This window comes from Rana temporaria, chromosome 4, assembly GCF_905171775.1.
Source record: "Rana temporaria chromosome 4, aRanTem1.1, whole genome shotgun sequence".
Taxonomy (NCBI): domain Eukaryota; kingdom Metazoa; phylum Chordata; class Amphibia; order Anura; family Ranidae; genus Rana; species Rana temporaria.
Genome location: NC_053492.1, coordinates 145,226,546 through 145,247,716, shown reverse-complemented (window position 1 = coordinate 145,247,716; position 21,171 = coordinate 145,226,546). Strand labels below are relative to the sequence as shown.

At 44.1% G+C, this 21,171-nt stretch overlaps 1 protein-coding gene across 2 annotated transcripts in view; it reads right to left on the bottom strand.

Annotated features, from left to right (window-relative positions):
• The window catches only part of NYAP2 (neuronal tyrosine-phosphorylated phosphoinositide-3-kinase adaptor 2), a 218,756-nt gene that overhangs the window by 112,371 nt on the left and 85,214 nt on the right, over positions 1-21,171 (bottom strand). The window lies entirely within an intron of this gene.

Sequence of the window (21,171 nt, the reverse complement as noted above, 5' to 3'; positions counted from 1 at the left end):
CCTTTCACACTGGGGCGGGAGGTGCTATTATATACTATTTTTAGCGGCGCTTTACCGCTAATTTCGTGGCACTATTTGGCCACTAGTGGGGCGGTTTTACCCCCGATAGCGGCCGATAAAGTGTTATAACTGCCCGCAATGCACCTTTGCAGAGGCACGTTGCCGGTGGTTTAGCCGCGATGTCCCATTGATTTTAATGGGCGGGAGTGGTATACACACTGCTCCAAAGATGTGGCTAGCAGGACCTTTTTTCCCATCCTGCTAGCACACCGCCCTCAGGCCTCGTACACACGACCGAGGAACTCGTCATAAGTGAAACATCGTTTTCCTCAACGAGTTCCTTGTTAGGCTTGTCGAGAAACTTGACAATCTTTCTTTGCGTACAGACTGTCGAAACGCGGTGACATAAAACACGTACGATGACAGGGGAAGTTCGATTTCACTGGCACAACCCTTGGGGCTGCTTTTGCTAATCTCATGTTACTGCGTGTTATGTAAAAGTTTGGTAGGAGACGATTTGCACTTTTCAGTCTGTTACACGTGACAAATGTGCTATCTCCATTACAAACGCTACTTTTACCGAAGGTGCGCTCCCGTCTCATACTTTATTCTGAGCATGCGCGGGTTTCTAAGCATACACACGATCGTGTTTCTCATCGTAAACCTGCCCGACGAGAAACACGATGACGAAATTTAGACTCCAGACGAGGAAATAGAGAACGTGTTCTCTTTTTTTCTCGTCAAGTTCCACAACAGTTTTCTCGATGAAAAACATACACACGACCGTTTTCCTCGGCAAAAAAGCTCTGCCACCAAGTTTCTTGATGGATTCTGTCGAGGAAAACGGTCTTGTGTACGAGGCCTCAGGCTTTTGCACTGGAGAAACAGAAGCAGCTATTTTTAGCGCAATAGCGCCTGCAAACCGCCCCAGTGTGAAAGGGGTCTTAGGGCAGATTAATCCATTCCTTTTACTTCCTGGAACTCTGTCTAGAAATATGGGTTTACCTCTCAGGACACATGACAAGAAATTTCCAAGAATGCAGCTGTGAGGTCAAGGTTACATCACCAGTGCTTCAAAAAAGGAGGAAGTAGAAAAAACTGCGGGCATGACGCCACCCCCCCCCCCCTCCCCGCCCCGTTGTGTTCTGGGAACACTCGGCTTCCAGTACACAGCGGGAGCCAATCGGAAGGCGTAGCGCGACTCGCGTATGCGCCGTAGGGAACCGGGCAGTGAAGCCAGAGCACTTCACTTCCTGGTTCCTTCACCCAGGATGGCGGGGGGAGCAGCAGAGTGACAAGCGATCGCTCGTCCTCTGCAGCGGACGGCGCTGGACTCCAGGATAGGTAAGTGTCCTAATATTAAAAGTCAGCAGCTGCAGTATTTGTAGCTGCTGGCTTTTAATATTTTTTTTTCAGCGGAGCTCCGCTTTAATTTGTACTGCTTCTCTCAGTAGATGTTTATAAAAGTTCTAGACATTAAGAAAGAAAATAAATTTAAGGTATGTGCTAATATGTTAAATTAAAAAACTTTGCTTTTAAAAATGTGTTATCTAATTGTTAATATCATGAAACCTTATTAATCTATGTACTATGACTACACATTAGCTCTCTGCATTATTTTATTAAATCCTAAGAAAAGAGTATTTGATCATGACTCATCTGCTGTGATCTTCAAGGTACTTTGTGGCTGTGCGGTGGTATGACAATCGCAGCCTAATTCTTTAAAGACATTTACATATTTTGTTCTCAGTAAAACCAAAGCTGAGTCACTGAAATATAAAACACCAGGCAATGCACCTGCTAGTTTTTATTGGTGCTTATGTCATGGTGGTAGGTGTAAGGTACATCTGTGTCTCAGTAATGAAACACAAGTCAGGCCTTGTACACACGACCGAGGAACTCGTCGTAAATGAAACATCGTTTTCCTCGACAAGTTCCTTGTTAGGCTTGTCGAGAATTTTGACAAGCTTTCTTTGCGTACACACTGTCAAGACCAAATCTCGTCGTTCTCAAACGCGGTGACGTTCAACACGTACGACGGCATGGGAAGTTCGATTCCACTGGCACAACCCTTGGGGCTGCTTTTGCTAATCTCATAATACTGCGTGTTAAGTAAAAGTTTGGTAAGAGACGATTTGCACTTTTCAGTCTGTTACAGCGTGACAAATGTGCTATCTCCATTACAAACGCTACTTTTACCGAAGGTGCGCTCTCGTCTCGTACTTTATTCTGAGCATGCACGGGTTTCTAAGCATACACACGAACGTGTTTCTCGTCGAAAACCAGCCCGACGAGGAACACAACGAGGAAATTGAGACTCCCGACGAGGAAAAAGAGAACTTGTTCTCTTCTTTCTTTCTCGTCGAGTTCCTCAACAGTTTTCTCGATGAAAAACATACACACGACCATTTTCCTCGGCAAAAAAGCTCTGCCACCAAGTTTCTTGATTGATTCTGTCAAGGAAAGCGGTCGTGTGTACGAGGCCTCACTGTCATCCACAAATTACAGCAGCTCTGAATCATTGTAAACTCATCCTGATACATATTATACAATTGGACTGTACCTGCTTTTTCTGCCTCTGCCTTGTAGGTTAAGAGTGGGTCCTTCCAATTTCAGGATCCAGCCTACACACCCCATTCCCCATCTGTCCTCAAAGCCCCCCCCCCCCAAACCATATTCTTTGAACTGCATGATGGGTTGGGCCCTCTTCTCATTTGATGGCTTGTCATCATGGTGCTGATAATGGAGCGGACATAATGGTGCCAATGTCTCTCTTTGTATTGATACACTGTAAAGGAGGGGTACCATGTTGATTCCCTTTCAGGAAGTGGCTCCATGACTTTCTGCATTATGGTTGCTGGTTTACTCCGTAGGTGCCATTCAATCCAGAGAACTGAGGACATTTTGTTACAAAGTGGAAACAGTTATTAAAATGAGGTAGCATTGCAGCTTGGAGTTGCATTTTTTTGTTTTTCCACAGGCTGAGGATGAAAAGTTGGGTTTTTAATTCTAATTGCTATGGTGAACCCAGTTGCTCTTTAACGATTAGTTTTACCTGTTTATGTAAGCCTTGTGCACCTCTGCTTTCTGCCCAGTTACTATCCCAAACACCCATAATTCCAAGGTTTTACTGTATATGTATATGAATTATGACATAATCACACACTGGTTTCGCCATGGTGGAAATCACCCCATCCCCCAAATCCATTCAGTAATATATGGCCAAAATATGGTAATTCTCAGCTCAGTGAACAGTATGTAAGGGTTCTTTGTGTGCTCCCTTGGCTATTTACCTTGATAAGATTATCTTCCTATTAGTGGCCAAAGGGAGATCTTATTTACGAGACACTAACAATTTTTTTAAATAAAATGTACAATGTAACACTACCTCAACATTCCATTCTGGTCACATGGGATGTAGCATGTTTTTATGCTTCAACAGAGCATGAGATGGGTATTTGCGCTACACATTTTACATTTACATTACTTTTACATTAATACGAGTTGTCGCAGATACAGGTTTGTTGTTACCTTGCTTAAGAATGCTCTTGAAAACGTTTTTTCATGTTTGACAATTAGTTATTTTTCCAAATAAGAGGTACAGTAGTGGGCTCACATGCACCCCTCTCCCATATGCTAATGTATATGGATATGTTTAAGAACTTATATATTTTTTTTACATCACAGCGTTCTTGATGGTTGGAATTTTGTGTGACCGTGTATATGCAACACAAGTTTGAGCCAACATTCTGTCGGAAAAAAATCCACGTTTTTCTTGTCGGAAATTCCGATCGTGTGTAAGCGGCATTAGGAAAGAATTCTTTCTGGTTGGATGGCAGACCCAGAGGGTTTAAATTCATTTTTGAATTAACATTGGCTTTATGCTATTTTTAACATATATGACAATACCACCTCCCTTCAGCCCTGCGCTGTCATCTATAGTGTATACCCTGGTATAGTTATTTTCAGTCATTTGAATACTTGAACCATGTCTTTATAATTGCAGCTTTATAATTACAACAATGTCCAAGTTGTCTCCAGACATAACTGCTGTCAGCTCACAAAGCTTGTTGCCTAAACTAGGGCACATGACAACGCTGTATTCTGGCCTAGGCCGATAAGACCCAGGCCTAGGGCAGAAATTTGTAGGGGGGCAGCACGAAAAGATTTCCCACCGGCTTGCGCTACACTGCTTCCAGTATGTGGGCGGTCGGCATTCCGCAACTGTGGGGGGGTCCCCGTTTCTAATTTTGACTGTCCTATCATCCTGGGTCACAAACCTTCCACTCTGTGCTGTATGTTTCTGCTGCACCATTGACATGGTTATATCTGCTTAGTCCTCTCCATAAAATGATCTGAAATTTGTGCTTAAAGTTGAACTATAGGTAACTTTTTTTATTTTTCATTTTGGATAGAGTAAGGGAGGGTTATAGCTCCTGTCAGTTTATTTTTTTACCATCCCTGTCCCATTGCAGAGATTTCCCTTCACTTCCTGCCCTATAGCCAAACAGGAAGTGAGAGGAAATGTTTGCAAATTAAGGGAATCCATTGCCCCCCCAGGCCCTTAAAACTAGTGTCCCCATTTAAAATTTCAGGGCAGGTCTAAAACAGCAAGGGGTGTGGCCTTAACAGGAATGGGTGGGTCATATTTAAATTAGGGGGTGCACGAGTTTAGTCAGGCCTAGGGCAGTACAAAACCTAAATAAACTACTGGCACATGACATATTTTTACCACATTACCTGAAGAAACTACCCCATCAGCCCAGTCTTTAGCAACACAAACTCCCAGATTTATTTTACAGAAATGCTCCTCATCAAATACATTTATGGCCCCATTTCTCAGTTTAAATCCATGTCCAAAAAACTCCTGAATTCCATACTAAGAAGCTTGGTGCCTTTATGTAAGAGATTCAGGTCATCTCTTTTGTATGGCTTAATATCAGATCACCTGATTCCCTGATCACCAGCATTATGAATAACATAACCAAAAGCTTCAGCTTTGCGCCAATTCTTTCACCAATGTACTCTGCTATATGCAGTACTTTCCCTTGTTGTGCATTATGGACAGGTAAGACCTGTCCATAATGGAAAGATAAGAGTGTATCCTAAGTGGTGAAGATCCTGGTTCACATTCTGAAAATTCTTCTGTACAGAGTGTACATCATTCTGGGACAAATCATGCGTGACAAGGTGCACAACAACATTAACATTCTTCAATAGCTCTCTTGACAATAATTAAAATGCACCTTTTATCTCTTCTAAAAGTAGCACCCGGTAAACACCTATCTTCCTTTCGCACTTCCACATAATTTCCTAAAGAAACACCTCTAAAGCCTCGTACACGTCGTTTTCCCTGACGAGATTCTTGGCAAGAAACCCTTGCCGCCGGAGTGTACAGACTTTCGTTTCAAAAGAACCGCGGTTCTCTTGAAAGGTAAGAACGCGGTGACGTCGCTGCCATCTTGCTTCACCCTACCTATGCTGTCAAAGCTACTGCGCATGCGTCAAAGTCATTTCGAGCATGCGCGGGTTTCCACGGCGACAGGTAAGTATACACACTCTCGGGTTTCTCGTCGGGAAACAGGCCGACAAGAATCTCGACAAAAAAAAGAGAGCAGGTTCTCTTTTTTTCTCGTCGAGATTCTGGCCAGATTTCCAGACAAGAAACCTGAATGCCTCGTACACACGAACGGGAATCTCGGCAAGAAGTTTTCTTGCTGGTTTTTGCCGAGAAACCCAGTCGTGTGTACGAGGCTTAACGATTGAATCACCAACAAGAAGGTGATTGGGTAAATGGGTAAAAAAAAAAATGCAAGATTTAAGAACAATAGATGGCCACTGAGAACTTTGACAAAGCTTTTTTGCTTCCTGCTCTATAGCTTGCAACCAAGATCTATTATCTGCTAAATTTGTTATGTTTACTTTCTCAGCTTCCAGCCAACATAAAAATGAACTCCAATAAATGACAAATGGAATGCATTTTCAAGCTATATTTTACAAATGGGTCACATTCAGAAGTACCCGTAGTGCCTAGGGCCATTATTAGTCTTGGTGGCTTAATGTCCTAGAACATATGATGGCATTTTTTTCTCCCCTATCCAAAATAATACAGATAAACTTTCTGAAGAAAAAAAATCTAAAAACAAAGCTAATCTGAATGTTACGCATTCCCTTTCACACTCCAGTCAGTCACAAAAGCGTAACATGAAAATATATAAGGAGAAGGGTGATCACAGCCTCCTTTTTTTTTGTGTTGTTTGTGCTTTTGGTAAACAAGTTACAGTGCAATGCTCAACATGTTAGGATATAACAGAAAATAGAGTACTCCGGTTCCCTCCCACACTCCAAAGACATGCTGGTAAGTTCATTGGCCCCTGTCTAAATTGGCCCTAGTATGTGTATGTTGGGGACCTTAGATTGTAAGCTCCTTGAGAGTAGGGACTCATGTCTGTATAAGTACCTGTAATAAATAATAAATAAATAATAATATACAAACTTTACATTTAAGTAACAAACTGTTAGGGTAGATTTAGACATGCATCTAAATCTACCTCTCCTCTGAACAGCAATTGCTTTTTAGAGACGATTAACTGGGTGAGGAGGCAGAAATGTGGTGAGGTTTTAACCTCAACCACCGGTCGTGTTTGGCCACCTGCCAACCGCAAAAGTTTGGGTGGTGTTTGCCACAAATGTGAAGCCTATTGGGTGCTGTCTATTGCAGCTTAAAGGGGAGGGGGCGCAGTAAGACCCCTTTCACACTAAGGCAGTTTTCAGGCGTTTTTAGCACTAGAAATAGCCTCTGAAAAGCACCTCGGAATGTGCACTTGCCGGATGTTAGAAAAAGTCCTGCAAGTAGCATCGTTGGGGCGTGTTGGGAGCGCTATAAATAATGCTCTCAAAATGTCCCTGCCCATTAAAATTAATGCCACTCGAAAAGGGCCGCAAAAGTGCAACTTAAATGCTGCTAAAGCACCGCAAAAACAACCCGTGCTTTAGTGCTGTTTTACGGCATCATTTAGGCGTCATTTAGGCGTCAACAGCCAAAGCTTGGTCCACACTTGTGTTCAAACTCTGAGCTCATCCCTACTCCTCGTGCAGTTTATTCATCTGAGACATTGTTTTAGAGTGTATATAGGTTCAGGTTTACATTGGAATTTTAACACATCCCTTTTTTTGCTGCTTGCATCCCACTGGGGAGATAAAAATTATATTATTGTTCTGGAAACACAACAGGAAATGAGAGGAAATCTCTCCAAAATTAACATTATTCTCATGCTAAATTGCTATCACAGGAACAGGTCACCTCGATGGAGGATTTTCCCTCACCTCTTGTTCTAGTGACAAAAAAAATGTGTATTTCTCTTCACTTTCACTGTCTCTGTGACAATAGTCAGCAGAATGAATGAAGAGAAGGGACAAAGCCAGGGATGGCCCATTCATTAGGGGCGCCCGGAAACCGCCTCCCATCTCCTTATTTGCAATGGATAGTTCATGCGTCTGGCTCCTTTCAGGGCACAGGGTGTAAAAATTACAGCTGCCAGGGGTTTTTTTAGGCTTCAAAACAGGATGGGCTTAGGTCGCAGAGGATGCATCCGGAGCCCACTTTGGTGTGTTGCAACAGCAAATGATGATTCGCTGTTGCAACACTGGTCCTCCTTGTGGCCAATCGAGAAGCATGTCTGATACCCCTCAGCCGATTGGCTGAAAGGATAGGCAATCCCATTGGAAGCCTAGGAGGAAGGGAGGAGACCACAGTGGAAGCAAGGAGGAGAAGAGCCGCCCAGTCCCCGCCAATGCCTGATCCTCACCGCCGATCCTCAGATGCCCGATCCCTGCTGCCTGCTCGAATGACTGCCCATGCCCCATTATCTAGATGGGTAAGTGCCGGTTGACTGATGGGCGGACAGTGGAGGGGGGTTTGAGTTGCCGAGGGGGTTTGGTTATTTGCCGCTCCCAAACAAAAAAAACACCAGCTGCCACTGGACACAGCTAAATAAAAAACAGGGGGTCTACCTCTTTACTACTCTATCCAAAATAACAAAAAATGCCTTTACATACTGTATATTTTAATTTTGATGGCCATTTTATAGGACTGTTAAGGTGTTTTTGTCATGAGCACAGGATAAAGTGTTGATGCATGCAATCTAACAGTTGTCCCACAAAAAAGAAGAGGAGAAATTCGGTAGACAGGGAAGATTCAATGGAATGTTATAACAACAGCAGCAAAATTGCTACTTATCTATTCATAATCATAACCCGCCAATAACATCGCATTTTTAAACATTTTTCCATTTATTTAGCTTGTTAAATAGCATATTCTGAGAAGCTTATAAAAAATTCAACCACTCAAAGCAAAAGATAGCAGTATAATGCCACTACCACAGTAATAAATACTTGCGTGCCTAATGCTGCACTTAATCATTTAACAAAGGTAGATTCAATGCATACTGTATAAATAAAGCCAGGGATGAACCACAACTCGGGAACAGTGAAGTACCTTCTACAATATGCTGAACACTTCCAAAAACAGCTCATAAGATCTGAAACATAATAATTCAACTGATCATTCAGAAAATATTCAAGAGTGAAGCTAAAAATATTTTTTGTCACAATATGAAAGTGGCTTATTAATTACCATCTCAGTGAATATAAAAAAGGGAATGTGAACGCTAAATTTGCACTTCAGCAAAACACTGTCAAGAAAAATCCCCAGGAAAATTGTGAATTTCTCTAATTCTGCATCTGTTTCAAATAGCATACAAACACAATAGCAGACCTAATAATTTTACATTAAGGCACTTATTGCACCAGTCACAGTGTGTGAAATAATCATGCACAATAATAGATTTATTACTTTACAACGTTCCAAGCGGAAGGAAAGGCATCCCCACCAAAAAGCAATAATCATACATAATCCATATTGTCATTTGATCCACATTTGATCCACATTGTTAAAATTTGTTCCCAAAACGGCCACTTCTCACATGACCTTTCTCAATCCTGGTATGCCCTCTGTTCACGACACCTTGGCGTGTCCCCTGCCTGGTAGCTATGTCATTTCCGTAAGTGATGGCGCTGGGTAAATAGTGATTCCAGGCAGTGATGCCGCATGCCTAAATTACGGTGGCATAATTTCCATAGCAACAGGACACCAAGATTAGTACTGCCAAAGGCTGGGAGGGATGGGGGCAGTGCTGAATTGGACTGGGCAAGACAGGGGCGAGTTTAATAAAAGCTAGGCTGGATTTCTCCAACAAAAACTGATAACGGTTTCAGGAAGTGCATGACAGTTGGCAAATTCAGCCAAACAGAGAAACTGTTGTTGGTAAAGAACAGAAAGTAGATGGTTGTCTAGCTCAGATTAGACTTTCTAAGCTAGGCAAGCAGCTAGCCTGAAAATGCATAGTATCAACGTTAAACATATTTAACATACTAATCACAGGCAAAATTTTAATTGTGACTGTAATTTTAGTAAGTAAGTCTTAGTGTACATAGTCACAGAGATGGATAAAGCTTAGGGTCCAACATAGTCACCAGTAAAATAGCAGCCATTTCTGTATTTTAGGTGGGTTTACAGCCCTCTAGACTTCCAGCTTATGTTCAGCCAGGGCCCATCTAAACTACCTTATGCTTTTTTATGCCCATACATTTTATTCTAAAGCAAACACTAAGTTCATCTAGCCTTTTATGGGAGGGTGTCCCTAGTGCTGGCAACCAAAGGCATGTTACCCCATGAAAAGTGCTATGAAACTCCCCCTTGATTCTATGCTACTGGCCAGTGGCCTGACAGGTGGGGCTGCCAGATGCAATTGAAGAGTAGCAAAGCATGAGTCTGTGCTGTGCTCACTGCACTATATGAAAAAATCCAGTGACCAAATATACATATTCCAGCTGGTGCCGCTCCAGGAACCTTACACTTAAAGATTGGTGGTAAACCTTGGACAGAGAGGGGGGTTGGGTGTGCAGAGGTGACAGATGTAGATAGCAAGGTGTTGGGTACACAGGTGAGAACTGTGTGTGGGGAGGTGGGGCTGAGTGCACAGGTGAGAGCTGTGTGTGGGGATGGGTGCACAGGTGAGAGCTGTGTGTGGGGGAGGTGGGGCTGGGTGCACAGGTTTGAGCTGTGTGTGGGGAGGTGGGGCTGGGTGCACAGGTGAGAGCTGTGTGTGGGGAAGTGGGGATGGGTGCACAGGTGAGAGCTGTGTGTGGGGGAGGTGGGGCTTGGTCCACAGGTTTGAGCTGTGTGTGGGGAGGTGGGGATGAGTGCACATGTGAGAACTGTGTGTGGAGAGGTGGGGCTGGGTGCACAGGTGAGAGCTGTGTGTGGGGAGGTGGGGATGGGTGCACAAGTGAAAGCTGTGTGTGGGGAGGTGGGGATGGGTGCACTGGTGAGAGCTGTGTGTGGAGAGGTGGGGCTGGGTGCACAGGTGAAAGCTGTGTGTGGGGAGGTGGGGCTGGGTGCACAGGTGAGAGCTGTGTGTGGGGAGGTGGGGATGGGTGCACTGGTGAGAGCTGTGTGTGGGGAGGTAGAGATGGGTGCACTGGTGAGAACTGTGTGTGGAGAGGTGGGGCTGGGTGCACAGGTGAGAGCTGTGTGTGGGGAGGTGGGGCTGGGTGCACAGGTGAGAGCTGTGTGTGGGGAGGTGGGGCTGGGTGCACAGATAAGAGCTGTGTGTGTGGGGAGGTGGGGCTGGGTGCACAGGTGAGAGCTGTGTGTGTGTGTGTGTGTGGGGAGGTGGGGCTGGGTGCACAGGTGAGAGCTGTGTGTGGGGAGGTAGATCTGGGTGCACAGGTGAGCGTTGTGTGTGGGGAAGTGGGGCTGGGTGCACAGGTGAGAACTGTGGTGGAGGTACTTGTTACAAAGATGAGAGCTGTGAATGGGAGTGGAGGTTTTTGTGCACAGGTGGCAGCTGTGGATGGGAGAGGACTAGGTGCACAGGTGACATCGGTGAGGTAGGGGGGGTGCTGGGTGCACAGATGGGAGTTGCAGATTGAGGAGTGCAGAAGTGAGATCTGTAGATAAAGAGTGTAGGGGAATGCAGCATTGGGAACTGTAGATATAGGGGGAGCTACAGGATGATGAGATAGATATAGGGGGAGGTACAGTGGAGGGGTGCAGGGTGCAATGGTGAGAGCTGTGGACAGAGGGGGAAAATGAATGCTCAGAGGTGAGAACTGTGTGTGGAGAGGTGGGGCTGGTGCACAGGTGAGTGCTGTGTGTGGGGAGGTGGGGCTGGGTGCACAGGTTTGAGCTGTGTGTGGGGAGGTGGGGATGGGTGCACAGGTGAGAACTGTGTGTGGAGAGGTGGGGCTGGGTGCACAGGTGAGTGCTGTGTGCGGGCAGGTGGGGCTGGGTGCACAGGTTTGAGCTGTGTGTGGGGAGGTGGGGATGGGTGCACAGGTGAGAACTGTGTGTGGAGAGGTGGGGCTGGGTGCACAGGTTTGAGCTGTGTGTGGGGAGGTGGGGATGGGTGCACAGGTGAGAACTGTGTGTGGAGAGGTGGGGCTGGGTGCACAGGTGAGAGCTGTGTGTGGGGAGGTGGGGATGGGTGCACAGGTGAGAGCTGTGTGTGGAGAGGTGGGGCTGGGTGCACAGGTGAGAGCTGTGTGTGGGGAGGTGGTGATGGGTGCACAGGTGAGAGCTGTGTGTGGGGAGGTGGGGATGGGTGCACAGGTGAGAGCTGTGTGTGGGGAGGTGGGGATGGGTGCACTGGTGAGAGCTGTGTGTGGAGAGGTGGGGCTGGGTGCACAGGTGAGAGCTGTGTGCGGGGAGGTGGGGCTGGGTGCACAGGTGAGAGCTGTGTGTGGGGAGGTGGGGCTGGGTGCACAGATATGAGCTGTGTGTGTGGGGAGGTGGGGCTGAGTGCACAGGTGAGAGCTGTGTGTGTGTGTGTGGAGAGGTGGGGCTGGGTGCACAGGTGAGAGCTGTGTGTGGGGAGGTAGATCTGGGTGCACAGGTGAAAACTGTGTGTGGATAGTGGGGCTGTGGTGGAGGTACTTGTTACAAATATGAGAGCTGTGAATGGGAGTGGAGGTTTTTGTGCACAGGTGACAGCTGTGGAAGGGAGAGGACTAGGTGCACAGGTGACATCGGTGAGGTGGGGGGGTGCTGGGTGCACAGATGCGAGTTGCAGATTGAGGAGTGCAGAAGTGAGATCTGTAGATAAAGGGTGTAGGGGAATGCAGCATTGGGAACTGTAGATATAAGGGGAGGTACAGGATGATGAGATAGATATAGGGGGAGGTACAGTGGAGGGGTGCAGGGTGCAATGGTGAGAGCTGTGGACAGAGGGGGGAAAATGAATGCTCAGAGGTGAGAACTGTGGACACATAGTGATTGGAGTCAAGGTGACAGCTGTAGACAGGGGGTTGGCAAAGTTACGAGAGTTGTGGGTAAGGGTTTTTTAAGGTAGAGGTGGGAGATGGGGGATGCAGAATTAACAGTAGTGCAGTGGGGGTAAGCTGTTGACAGGGGGTGTAAGGCCCCGTACACACGACCGAGTTTCTCGGCAGAATTCAGCCAGAAACTCGGTCGGAGCTGGATTCTGGCGAGAAACTCGGTCGTGTGTACACTTTTCAGCGAGGAAGCCGACGAGGAACTCGTCGGGCCGAAAAGAGAACATGTTCTCTATTTTCTCGTTAGTCAATGGGAAAAGTCGGCCCGCCGAGTTCGTCGGCGGCTTCCACACTGAACTCGACGAGGAACTCGATGTGTTTGGCACATCGAGTTCCTCGGTCGTGTGTACGGGGCCTAAGAGCAAAATGTGGAAGAGGGAAAGCTAAGCAGTGGAAGGGGATTGCAGAAATGAACTAGGTATAGGAGCACAGAAGTAAGTGGTGAGCGAGGGGACAAAGGTAACCAGAACAAGAGGGGTGTAGAGTTGAGCATTGGACAGTTATTTGGAGGAAATTCCCTTGAGGGAGAGATTTTTGCTTGGGGTATTCATACCCCTTGTAATTTTTCACACGTTGTCATGTTACAACCAAAAACATAAATTTATTTTATTGGGATTTTATGTGATAGACCAATACAAAGTGGCACATAATTGTGAAGTGGAAGGAAAATTATAAATGTTTTTTATTTATTTTTTACAAATACATTTCTGAAAAGTATGGCATGCATTTGTATTGATTGTAACATGACAACATGTAGAAAATTTCAATGGATATGAATATGTTTTCAAGGCACTGTACATGTAAATAAATGTCATTTGTATACAATCCATATATACATGTATGCACATGCATGTACATACATATACATACATATACATACATGTAACCTTCTTTGTGATAGAACCTGGGAGTATCACAGCCATATCATTTAAGCCATATACAGCATGGTCCAAGATGTCTTGTGGCTTCTAGAGATAAACAAACTTCTGAAAAGTTTGATCAGTTGTGGTTTGGCCTTACTTTTTAAACTTTTGAAAAGCACAGAAATTACAAATTTCCGGTACAAAGGTCCCACCAAAGTCAATGGAAATTTGAGCAAGACTTCTTCGAGATTGTACAGCTTTCTCTCAGAAGCCTTTTGAGAAACTAAACTGCCAAAAATAAGAGTGAAATTCTGATTCAGCTCAAGACATCAGGATTCATGAAACTTGGTCCAAATCTAAAATGCTACATTGCTTTTACTGGTTAGTAGGGAAGGAAAACTCAGTATTTTGCCCTTGGTGTGCAATAATAACACACTCAGTATGTTTCAAATGGCTGATCATTATAACTACTATATAAGATTATGTTCAATGCCAAAGAGACGCAATGTCAGGCTTAGTTAATACATTTGAGATAAAAGCACTAAAGATGTACAGAACAGCCTACAGAAGCTAGTTTACCATTTTCATCAACTTGAGTGGTGACAATAATGAAAATACAAGGTTTGTTGATTGCCGTTGTCACTCTAGGTGAAATATGCTTTTCTTTATTAGACAAGCGTGTTTATTTTACCTAAAAGTGGAACTTTAGTCAGAAAAATAAGTCCTGCTAGATCACTTTAGGCTGGCCCCTTTTGCAGGTAAAACATAAAAAATAAGTTTCTAAACTATGTAAAGTCCAGGAATACACTGTCTCACCCTGTTCTGCACATGCTCTGTTGCTCTCTATCTTTAGGCATTTTTAGGCACCGCCAAGTTTGTAGAGGCCGATCTGCGGACAGCCTTCAAGTGGAATTAAAGCAGAATTAAACCTATACTTTACAGCCAAGGAAACTGTTTCTGTTTGATCTGCAACTGTCATGGAGCTGCATATGTGTTCAGTTATGATGATGGTTTGGTTGAGGACACAAGCAAATGTGAGAAATCCTGGCATTCTGGGAATGTAACTGTTTTCTGAAAGTGTTAAGTGTTTAGTTCCGCTTTATTATTTACTGCTGTTCTGGGGCTCTGGGCTTCAGAAAAATGGCAGCCTCCAGGAAGAAGAAGAAGCAGGAGCAATGCTGGAGGCAATTTTCAGCGCACACTAATGTTGGTAGCATAATTAGTAACCTCTTACCGCCTGCCATATAACAGAATGATGTGCACAAAGTGGTTAATTTATCCTGACTGGACGTCATATGACGCCCAGCAAGATAAGCTGCGATCGTGTGCCCGTGCCTGCAGTGATCGTGGTGTGTCAGTCTGAAACACTGCAACTCTGATTGTTGTAAAGAGCCTTTACCACGTGATCAGCTGTGAACAATCACAGCTGATCACAGCGTGTAACCAGGAAGTGCCGGTAAACGTCTTTCCTTAGCCGATCAGGTGCTCTCCTGTCAGGGGGGGGGGGGTTTCTGCATTGATTATCAGCGCATTGATTATCAGCTCAGCCCCCATCAGAGGTGCCCACCACATCTGCCAATCACTGCCCATCAGCTGCCAATCAGTGCACACCAAAGTGTCAGAAAGTGCCAATTAGTGCCCATCAGTAACGCCTTTCAGTGCCCTTCACATATGCCAATCAGTGTCCATCAGTAATGACTGTCAGTAACTCATAATCAGTGCTGCCCATCAGTGCCATCTATTAGTGCCCATCAGTGCAGCATGTCAGTGCCTCCTATTAGAAAAGAAAGCTTTATTTGCGGGGAGAAATTTATAAAAATTTAGTTTAAGTACAGTGTGGCATGAACGCGCAATTGTCATGCAAAGTGTGATGGGCTGAAAGCTGAAAATTGTCCTGGGCCGAAAGTGCCCAGTATTGAAATGGTTAATGTGGAATGTATGTTTCTTGCTAAAGAACATTATTTTTTATTAAGTTGTTATGGGTAAAGTTCCACTTTAAGTTGGCAGTCACAATGAAATCAATCTATCTATCTATCTATCCAGCTATCAACATAGAATCTGATAATTCTATACCTACTGTATATTTAAGTGAGAGTTGAGCTACTGCATTGGAGTCAACATAAAAGACAATTTAAAAATCCTATCCATTGTGGGTCAGAAAAAGTCACTCATTCTTTATGAAATAGACAAGAGAATTGTAGCTTTGCTGAAGTCAACATGACTGCTGCCTCTGTTAAATTATGTATAGTATGTCTCCAGGAAGATTGTTCAATGCATCTAGTATAGTTCTAAGCCATGTTTTAGTCTGTATTCAAAAAAAGGTCATTACGCAAAGTGCTAAAGCATTCAATCATTCTGTCCTGAAAATGTACTGCCTAGCACTGTAAATAACATGCATTGAAGCAGGAAATACTGCAAGAAGGGAATCATTTGACATACTGAGCTCCAGCTACTGTCAACTAGACAGACAATTGCTCCTTTAAAGACAGTGAGATATGTTGCATTATAACCCAAATAAATGATATGCTTCACAGCAAGAAGTAAATCGGCACAGAAGCTTGTCACCTTAATGTTGGTGCCATAAAAGACTGTTCTCTAAAAACTTCAAGTACTTGTAATTTATAAGTTTCTGATCTAAATGATACTTTTGTATGCTATGTTCCTTGCTTCCTGAGAGCCATGCGGTGGGCAGATGGGTTTGTTTTTATGCTGCTCAAGCTTATAAAGCGGGTTTAACCTAAATGGTATGTCGTACAAGTCATGGTCTGTCCATAACTAATGCCATGCTTGGAAAAAAAAAAGAATGCTCATACATTAGGAAGTGAGGGGCGTTGTGGCAGTCTGGCCACAGCTACTCTGAGGTTGCAGATGGCTAGAATGTGTAGAATATTTTATATTGCTGACGTTCGTCTCTGTCTATGGACAGTTTATGGCACTGCAACAATGCACACCGACCTAACCGTCATTGATCTCTTAGGCTGGGTTCACACTACGGTTTTCCCGTCCGTCAGCCGCATACGATTTCAGTATTGAAAACGTACGGGCCCGGACGGGAAAACGTATAGATAGACAATGCATTGCAAATCGTATGCACTCAGATGCATCCGGGTGCGTACGATTTGCTGGCAAAACGTTTTTTAAACGTACGCAAAACCGTGTTCAACCACGGTTTTGCGGCCGTTTTTAAAACAGTATGGCAAACGCATACGTTTTCCTTTAACATTAACGTCAATGGAAAACGCACATATGTGCGGTTCCATACGTTCCCGTCCGTTTCAGCCGCATACGGTTTTTCATATAAATCGTATGCGGCTGACGGACGGGAAAACCGTAGTGTGAACCCAGCCTTATAAAAGGAAATTTCCCCCAGTCCTGATCAACAGGTTGTGTCATTGCATCTGCCTGATTATATAGCCTTTGAAATGCACCATGGACCCTAGACATCCCAAGCATTCCTATTAACCACTTCAATACCAGGCACATTCCCCCCTTCCTGCCCAGGACAATTTTCAGCTTTCAGCGCTGTCACACTTTGAATGACAATCATGCAACATTGTACCCAAACTAAATTTTTATCATTTTCTTCCCACAAATAGAGCTTTCTTTTGGTGGTATTTGATCACCTCAGAAACATGACGGGAAAACCGAGGACCGGCTTGGTCCCTTTTCCCCGTGTACACACGACCGCTTTTCCCGGCAGGTTTTCTCTTGGTCGAGAAAACTGGCCGTGTGTAGGCTCCTGGGAAAAATTGGCGAGCAAAAAACCACTGCGTTTCGTGACGAGAAAAATTTAGAGCATGTTCTAATTTTTTTTTTCTCGTTGGGAAAACTGCTGGAGTGCCTACACACAGCAGGTTTTTTCATCCATGAGAAAACATGACAGTTTTCCCAACGAGAAAACTGATCCCGTGTACGCGGCTTATATTTTTTGCTAAACAAACTATAAAAAAAGGGTTTTTTTTTAGTTTCTGTCATAAAATGTTGTTTTCCCCTTCGCTGATGAGGCGGCACTGATGGGCACTGATGAGGCGGCACTGATGGGCACTGATGAGGCGGCACTAATGGGCACTGATAAAGTGGTACTGATGGGTACTGATGAGGAGACACTGATATGTAGAATTGATGGGCACTGATAGGCGGCACTTATATGCAGCACTGATATACAGCACTGATGGGCACTGATATACAGCACTGATGGGCACTGATATACAGCACTGATAGGCGGCACTGATGGGCACTGACAGGCGGCTGTGATGGGCTCTGACAGGCGGCTTTGATGGGCACTGACAGGCGGCACTGATAGGCAGTACTGATTGGCGCTGACAGGTGGCACTGATGATGAGGTACTGACAGGTACTGACAGTGCCAATCACTGCTGGGCAGTGATTGGCACTGTGGTGGGCAGTGATTGGCACTGTGGTGGGCACTTGCAGAGTTTATTATTGGGGCACTGCTGGGCACTGGTTTGCAGGTGATTGGCACAGACCCCCCCCCCTCTGACAGGGAGAGCCGCCAATCGGCTCTCCCTGTCAGCCCAAACTGAGGAATGCTGTTTACCGCCACTTCCTGGTTCACGCGATGATCAGCTGTGATTGGTCACAGCCAATCACGTGGTAAGAAGCCTCTAACAGAGGCTTCTTACCACGATCGAAGATGCATGCCCACACAGTTGCGCCAGCATGTTATCCTGTTGAACATCATATGAAGCCCAGTAAGGATAACAGAACTACTTTCCAGACGTCAATATGCTAAGAGGCAGGGCCAAGCTAGGATTTTACAGGAAAGGTTGAGATTAAGCTTCAGCTGCATATATATATATATATATATATATATATATATATATATATATATATATATATATATATATATATATATAGATCTATTGATCATTTTGACATGCATTTTAACTAACGCATATTTATGCATTGTTTCACAATGCCCTCAGTTTGATCTGGCCAGATTTGTTAGAGTTTTATTTTAAGCAAGAAGAGAAAATACTTAGATAAATGTTGAGCTTGTAAAGAACACTTTGATAAACTCTAGTGGTTGGTCTCATCACAGCAGGATACAAAGCTGGAGAACTTTGGAGTGTTTGGATGTTATAATTTAGACTGAAGTGCCAAGGCAGCAAGCAGTATCTGATGATTGAAATAGGAGTCTGTAGTCAGTATGTGGAACTGTCAATCATTCTTTCTGGACTTATCGATGGGGTATGACCATGTGACCTGATCAAAAGGAAACTAAACTGGATTCTGTGAGGTAAATTATTTACTAAAGGCAAATGGACTGTTCACTCTGCAAGGGAAGTTGCACTTTGCAAGGGAGATTTCTTCAGGATTTAGGGAATGAGGTAAAGCTCTGCTGACTTCCATCATCCAATCTTTTTTTCTTTTTCTTGCAGATGATTTGTAAAGTGAATTTGTGGGTAAAATTCCCTTGCAAAGTGAAACATCCTTTGCAAAGTAAACAACCTACTTGCCTCTAGTAAATCAACCCCTGTGTGTCTTGATATATATGCAGCGACGATCCATGAAAATAATAAAAGATGGCAATGTATTGTGATAACCATTGTTTTCTTATTTTCTAAGCTGTAGATTTGTTCATACTGTTTTATTATTATAGATATATTATTATACCAGTGAAAATGCTGATGTAAGCACTGCAGTGTCCTTACAGGAGATTACATAGCATCATACTACAAATTAGTCCTGGAATGAAGAAATGTTTTTTTTTTTATTAATAGCCAAAGCAAGTATATTTCTAGGACAAGGCACATTGCCCAGTTTAAAAGAGCATTACTTATGGGATGATTGCAGTGACAGTCACTACCACAATCCTTTTAAATATCCTTCCTGATAGTGGAGCGATTTGTGGACACAGGAAATAATCCTTTATAAATGGTATTGAAACAAAAATAGCTTTGTATTTGTTTGCTTGATGAGACTATTAAGGGCATCCCTTTCTGAAACAAGCAGTGGTGCCGTATCACTTTTAAACAAGGACATGAAAACTGAAGTGTTTGGTGCCTCTATTACAATCTCTGTTAGTTTTATGTGTTTTTATTCATGTTAGGTTTACTACAATATATTCTCCTTTTCCTCGACAGGAGTCTCAATTTCCTCGTCGTGTTCCTCGTCGGGCTGGTTTTCGACGAGAAACACGATCGTGTGTATGCTAAGAAACCCACGCATGCTCAGAATAAAGTATGAGACGGGAGCGCACCTTCGGTAAAAGTAGCGTTTGTAATGGAGATAACACATTTGTCACGCTGTAACAGTCTGAAGAATGCAAATCGTCTCTTACCAAACTTTTACTTAACACGCAGTAACATGAGATTAGCAAAAGCAGCCCCAAGGGTTGTGCCAGTGGAATCGAACTTCCCCTGCCATTGTATGTGTTGTACGTCACCGCGTTTGAGAACAAGGAGATTTGGTCTTGACCGTGTGTACGCAAAGAAAGCTTGCCGAGTTCCTCGACAAGCCAAACAAGGAACTCGTTGAGGAAAACGACGTGTCTTTTCCGGCAAGTTCCTCGGTCAAGTGTACGAGGCCTCATACACACGCTTGGTTTACTCTGCAAAAACCAGCAAGAAAACTGCTGGCAGAGCTTTCTTTTTCTTGCCGACTATACCGAGTGTGTGTACGAGGCTTTCAGGTTTCTCGACAAGAAAACTGCCCAGAATCTCTATGTTCTCTATTTTTCTCGTCGTGAGATTCTCGGCAGTTTTCCTGCTGAGGAACCCGAGAGTGTGTATACTTTGATAAAACGGATGTTACCGGCGCAAAAAAGAAGAATAAAGGGGATGATTTACTAAATGAATGCTATATTATTTGGTTTGCTGCAATCAAGAATGCGTATCACTCTAAGATGACATGCCAAAGATATTAAAACAATAAGTGGATTGCGCTTACCTGTCATAGTGGAAACCTGCGCATGCTCAAAATGACTTTGACGCATGCGCGGTAGCTTCCTAGGCATAGGTAGGGTGCAGCAAGATAGCGGCGACGGCATCGAATGTGACAAGCGCATGCTCGTCATACGCGATGACGTCACCGCGTTCTTGCCTTTCAAGAGAACCGCGGTTCTTTTGACAGGAGTGTCAGTACACTCGGGCGGCAAGAGATTCTTGCCAAGAATCTCGTCAGGGAAAACAACGTTTTTTTCCTGAGGAGATTCTGGAACGTGTGTACGAGGCTTAAGGATATTACAGCTAAACTGGTGCAATACAGCAATACCTGGATGAAAAACAAAATACTTAGCAGGTAGACTGCGTTCCTTTTATACATACTAAGGTTTGATTGTCAATTCTTACTTGAGTCTACCTTTACAAGTAACCTCTATATTTCATGTGTGCCAGGTTTCTGTTCACTCAGCTCTAATCTAGCTTTTTGCAGTTGCCTTATCGGTACCTGGCAGAGTGCTAAATACAGATTGTCTTGCTGACTACTCATTCTCCTACTAATGGTGCTACGCTGTGTACTGATCATAGCTGGTTTAATAGAGGCCTCTTCTAGTATATGCTCTGCTCCGGACTCCCTGACTACTCTTCTGCTTTATTGCTGAGTGACTTCTTTCAAACCCAAGTACCAGTACCATCTTTGGGCATTTTCTTTTTGCTTCTACAGCTACTGGACTTTGTTTCTGATGCTAAAAATCACAATCTTACTAAGAGGACAAGTAAAAGAATCAACTTTAAAGGACAGATGCACTGTCCATTCTATGTCTATGGTACATCATCTCCGTAAAGTGGCATTGACTGTTTAGTGCGGTATACTGCAGTGAAGAAATAATGACCCAAGAAGGCCATGGTATTTAACCTATTGGTTTTACATAAAGGGATCTTGGTTCTTTCCAAGCATTTAGCCTAATGGATGGACACTCTGATTTATTCCTCTGCTCTAACGGGAAATAG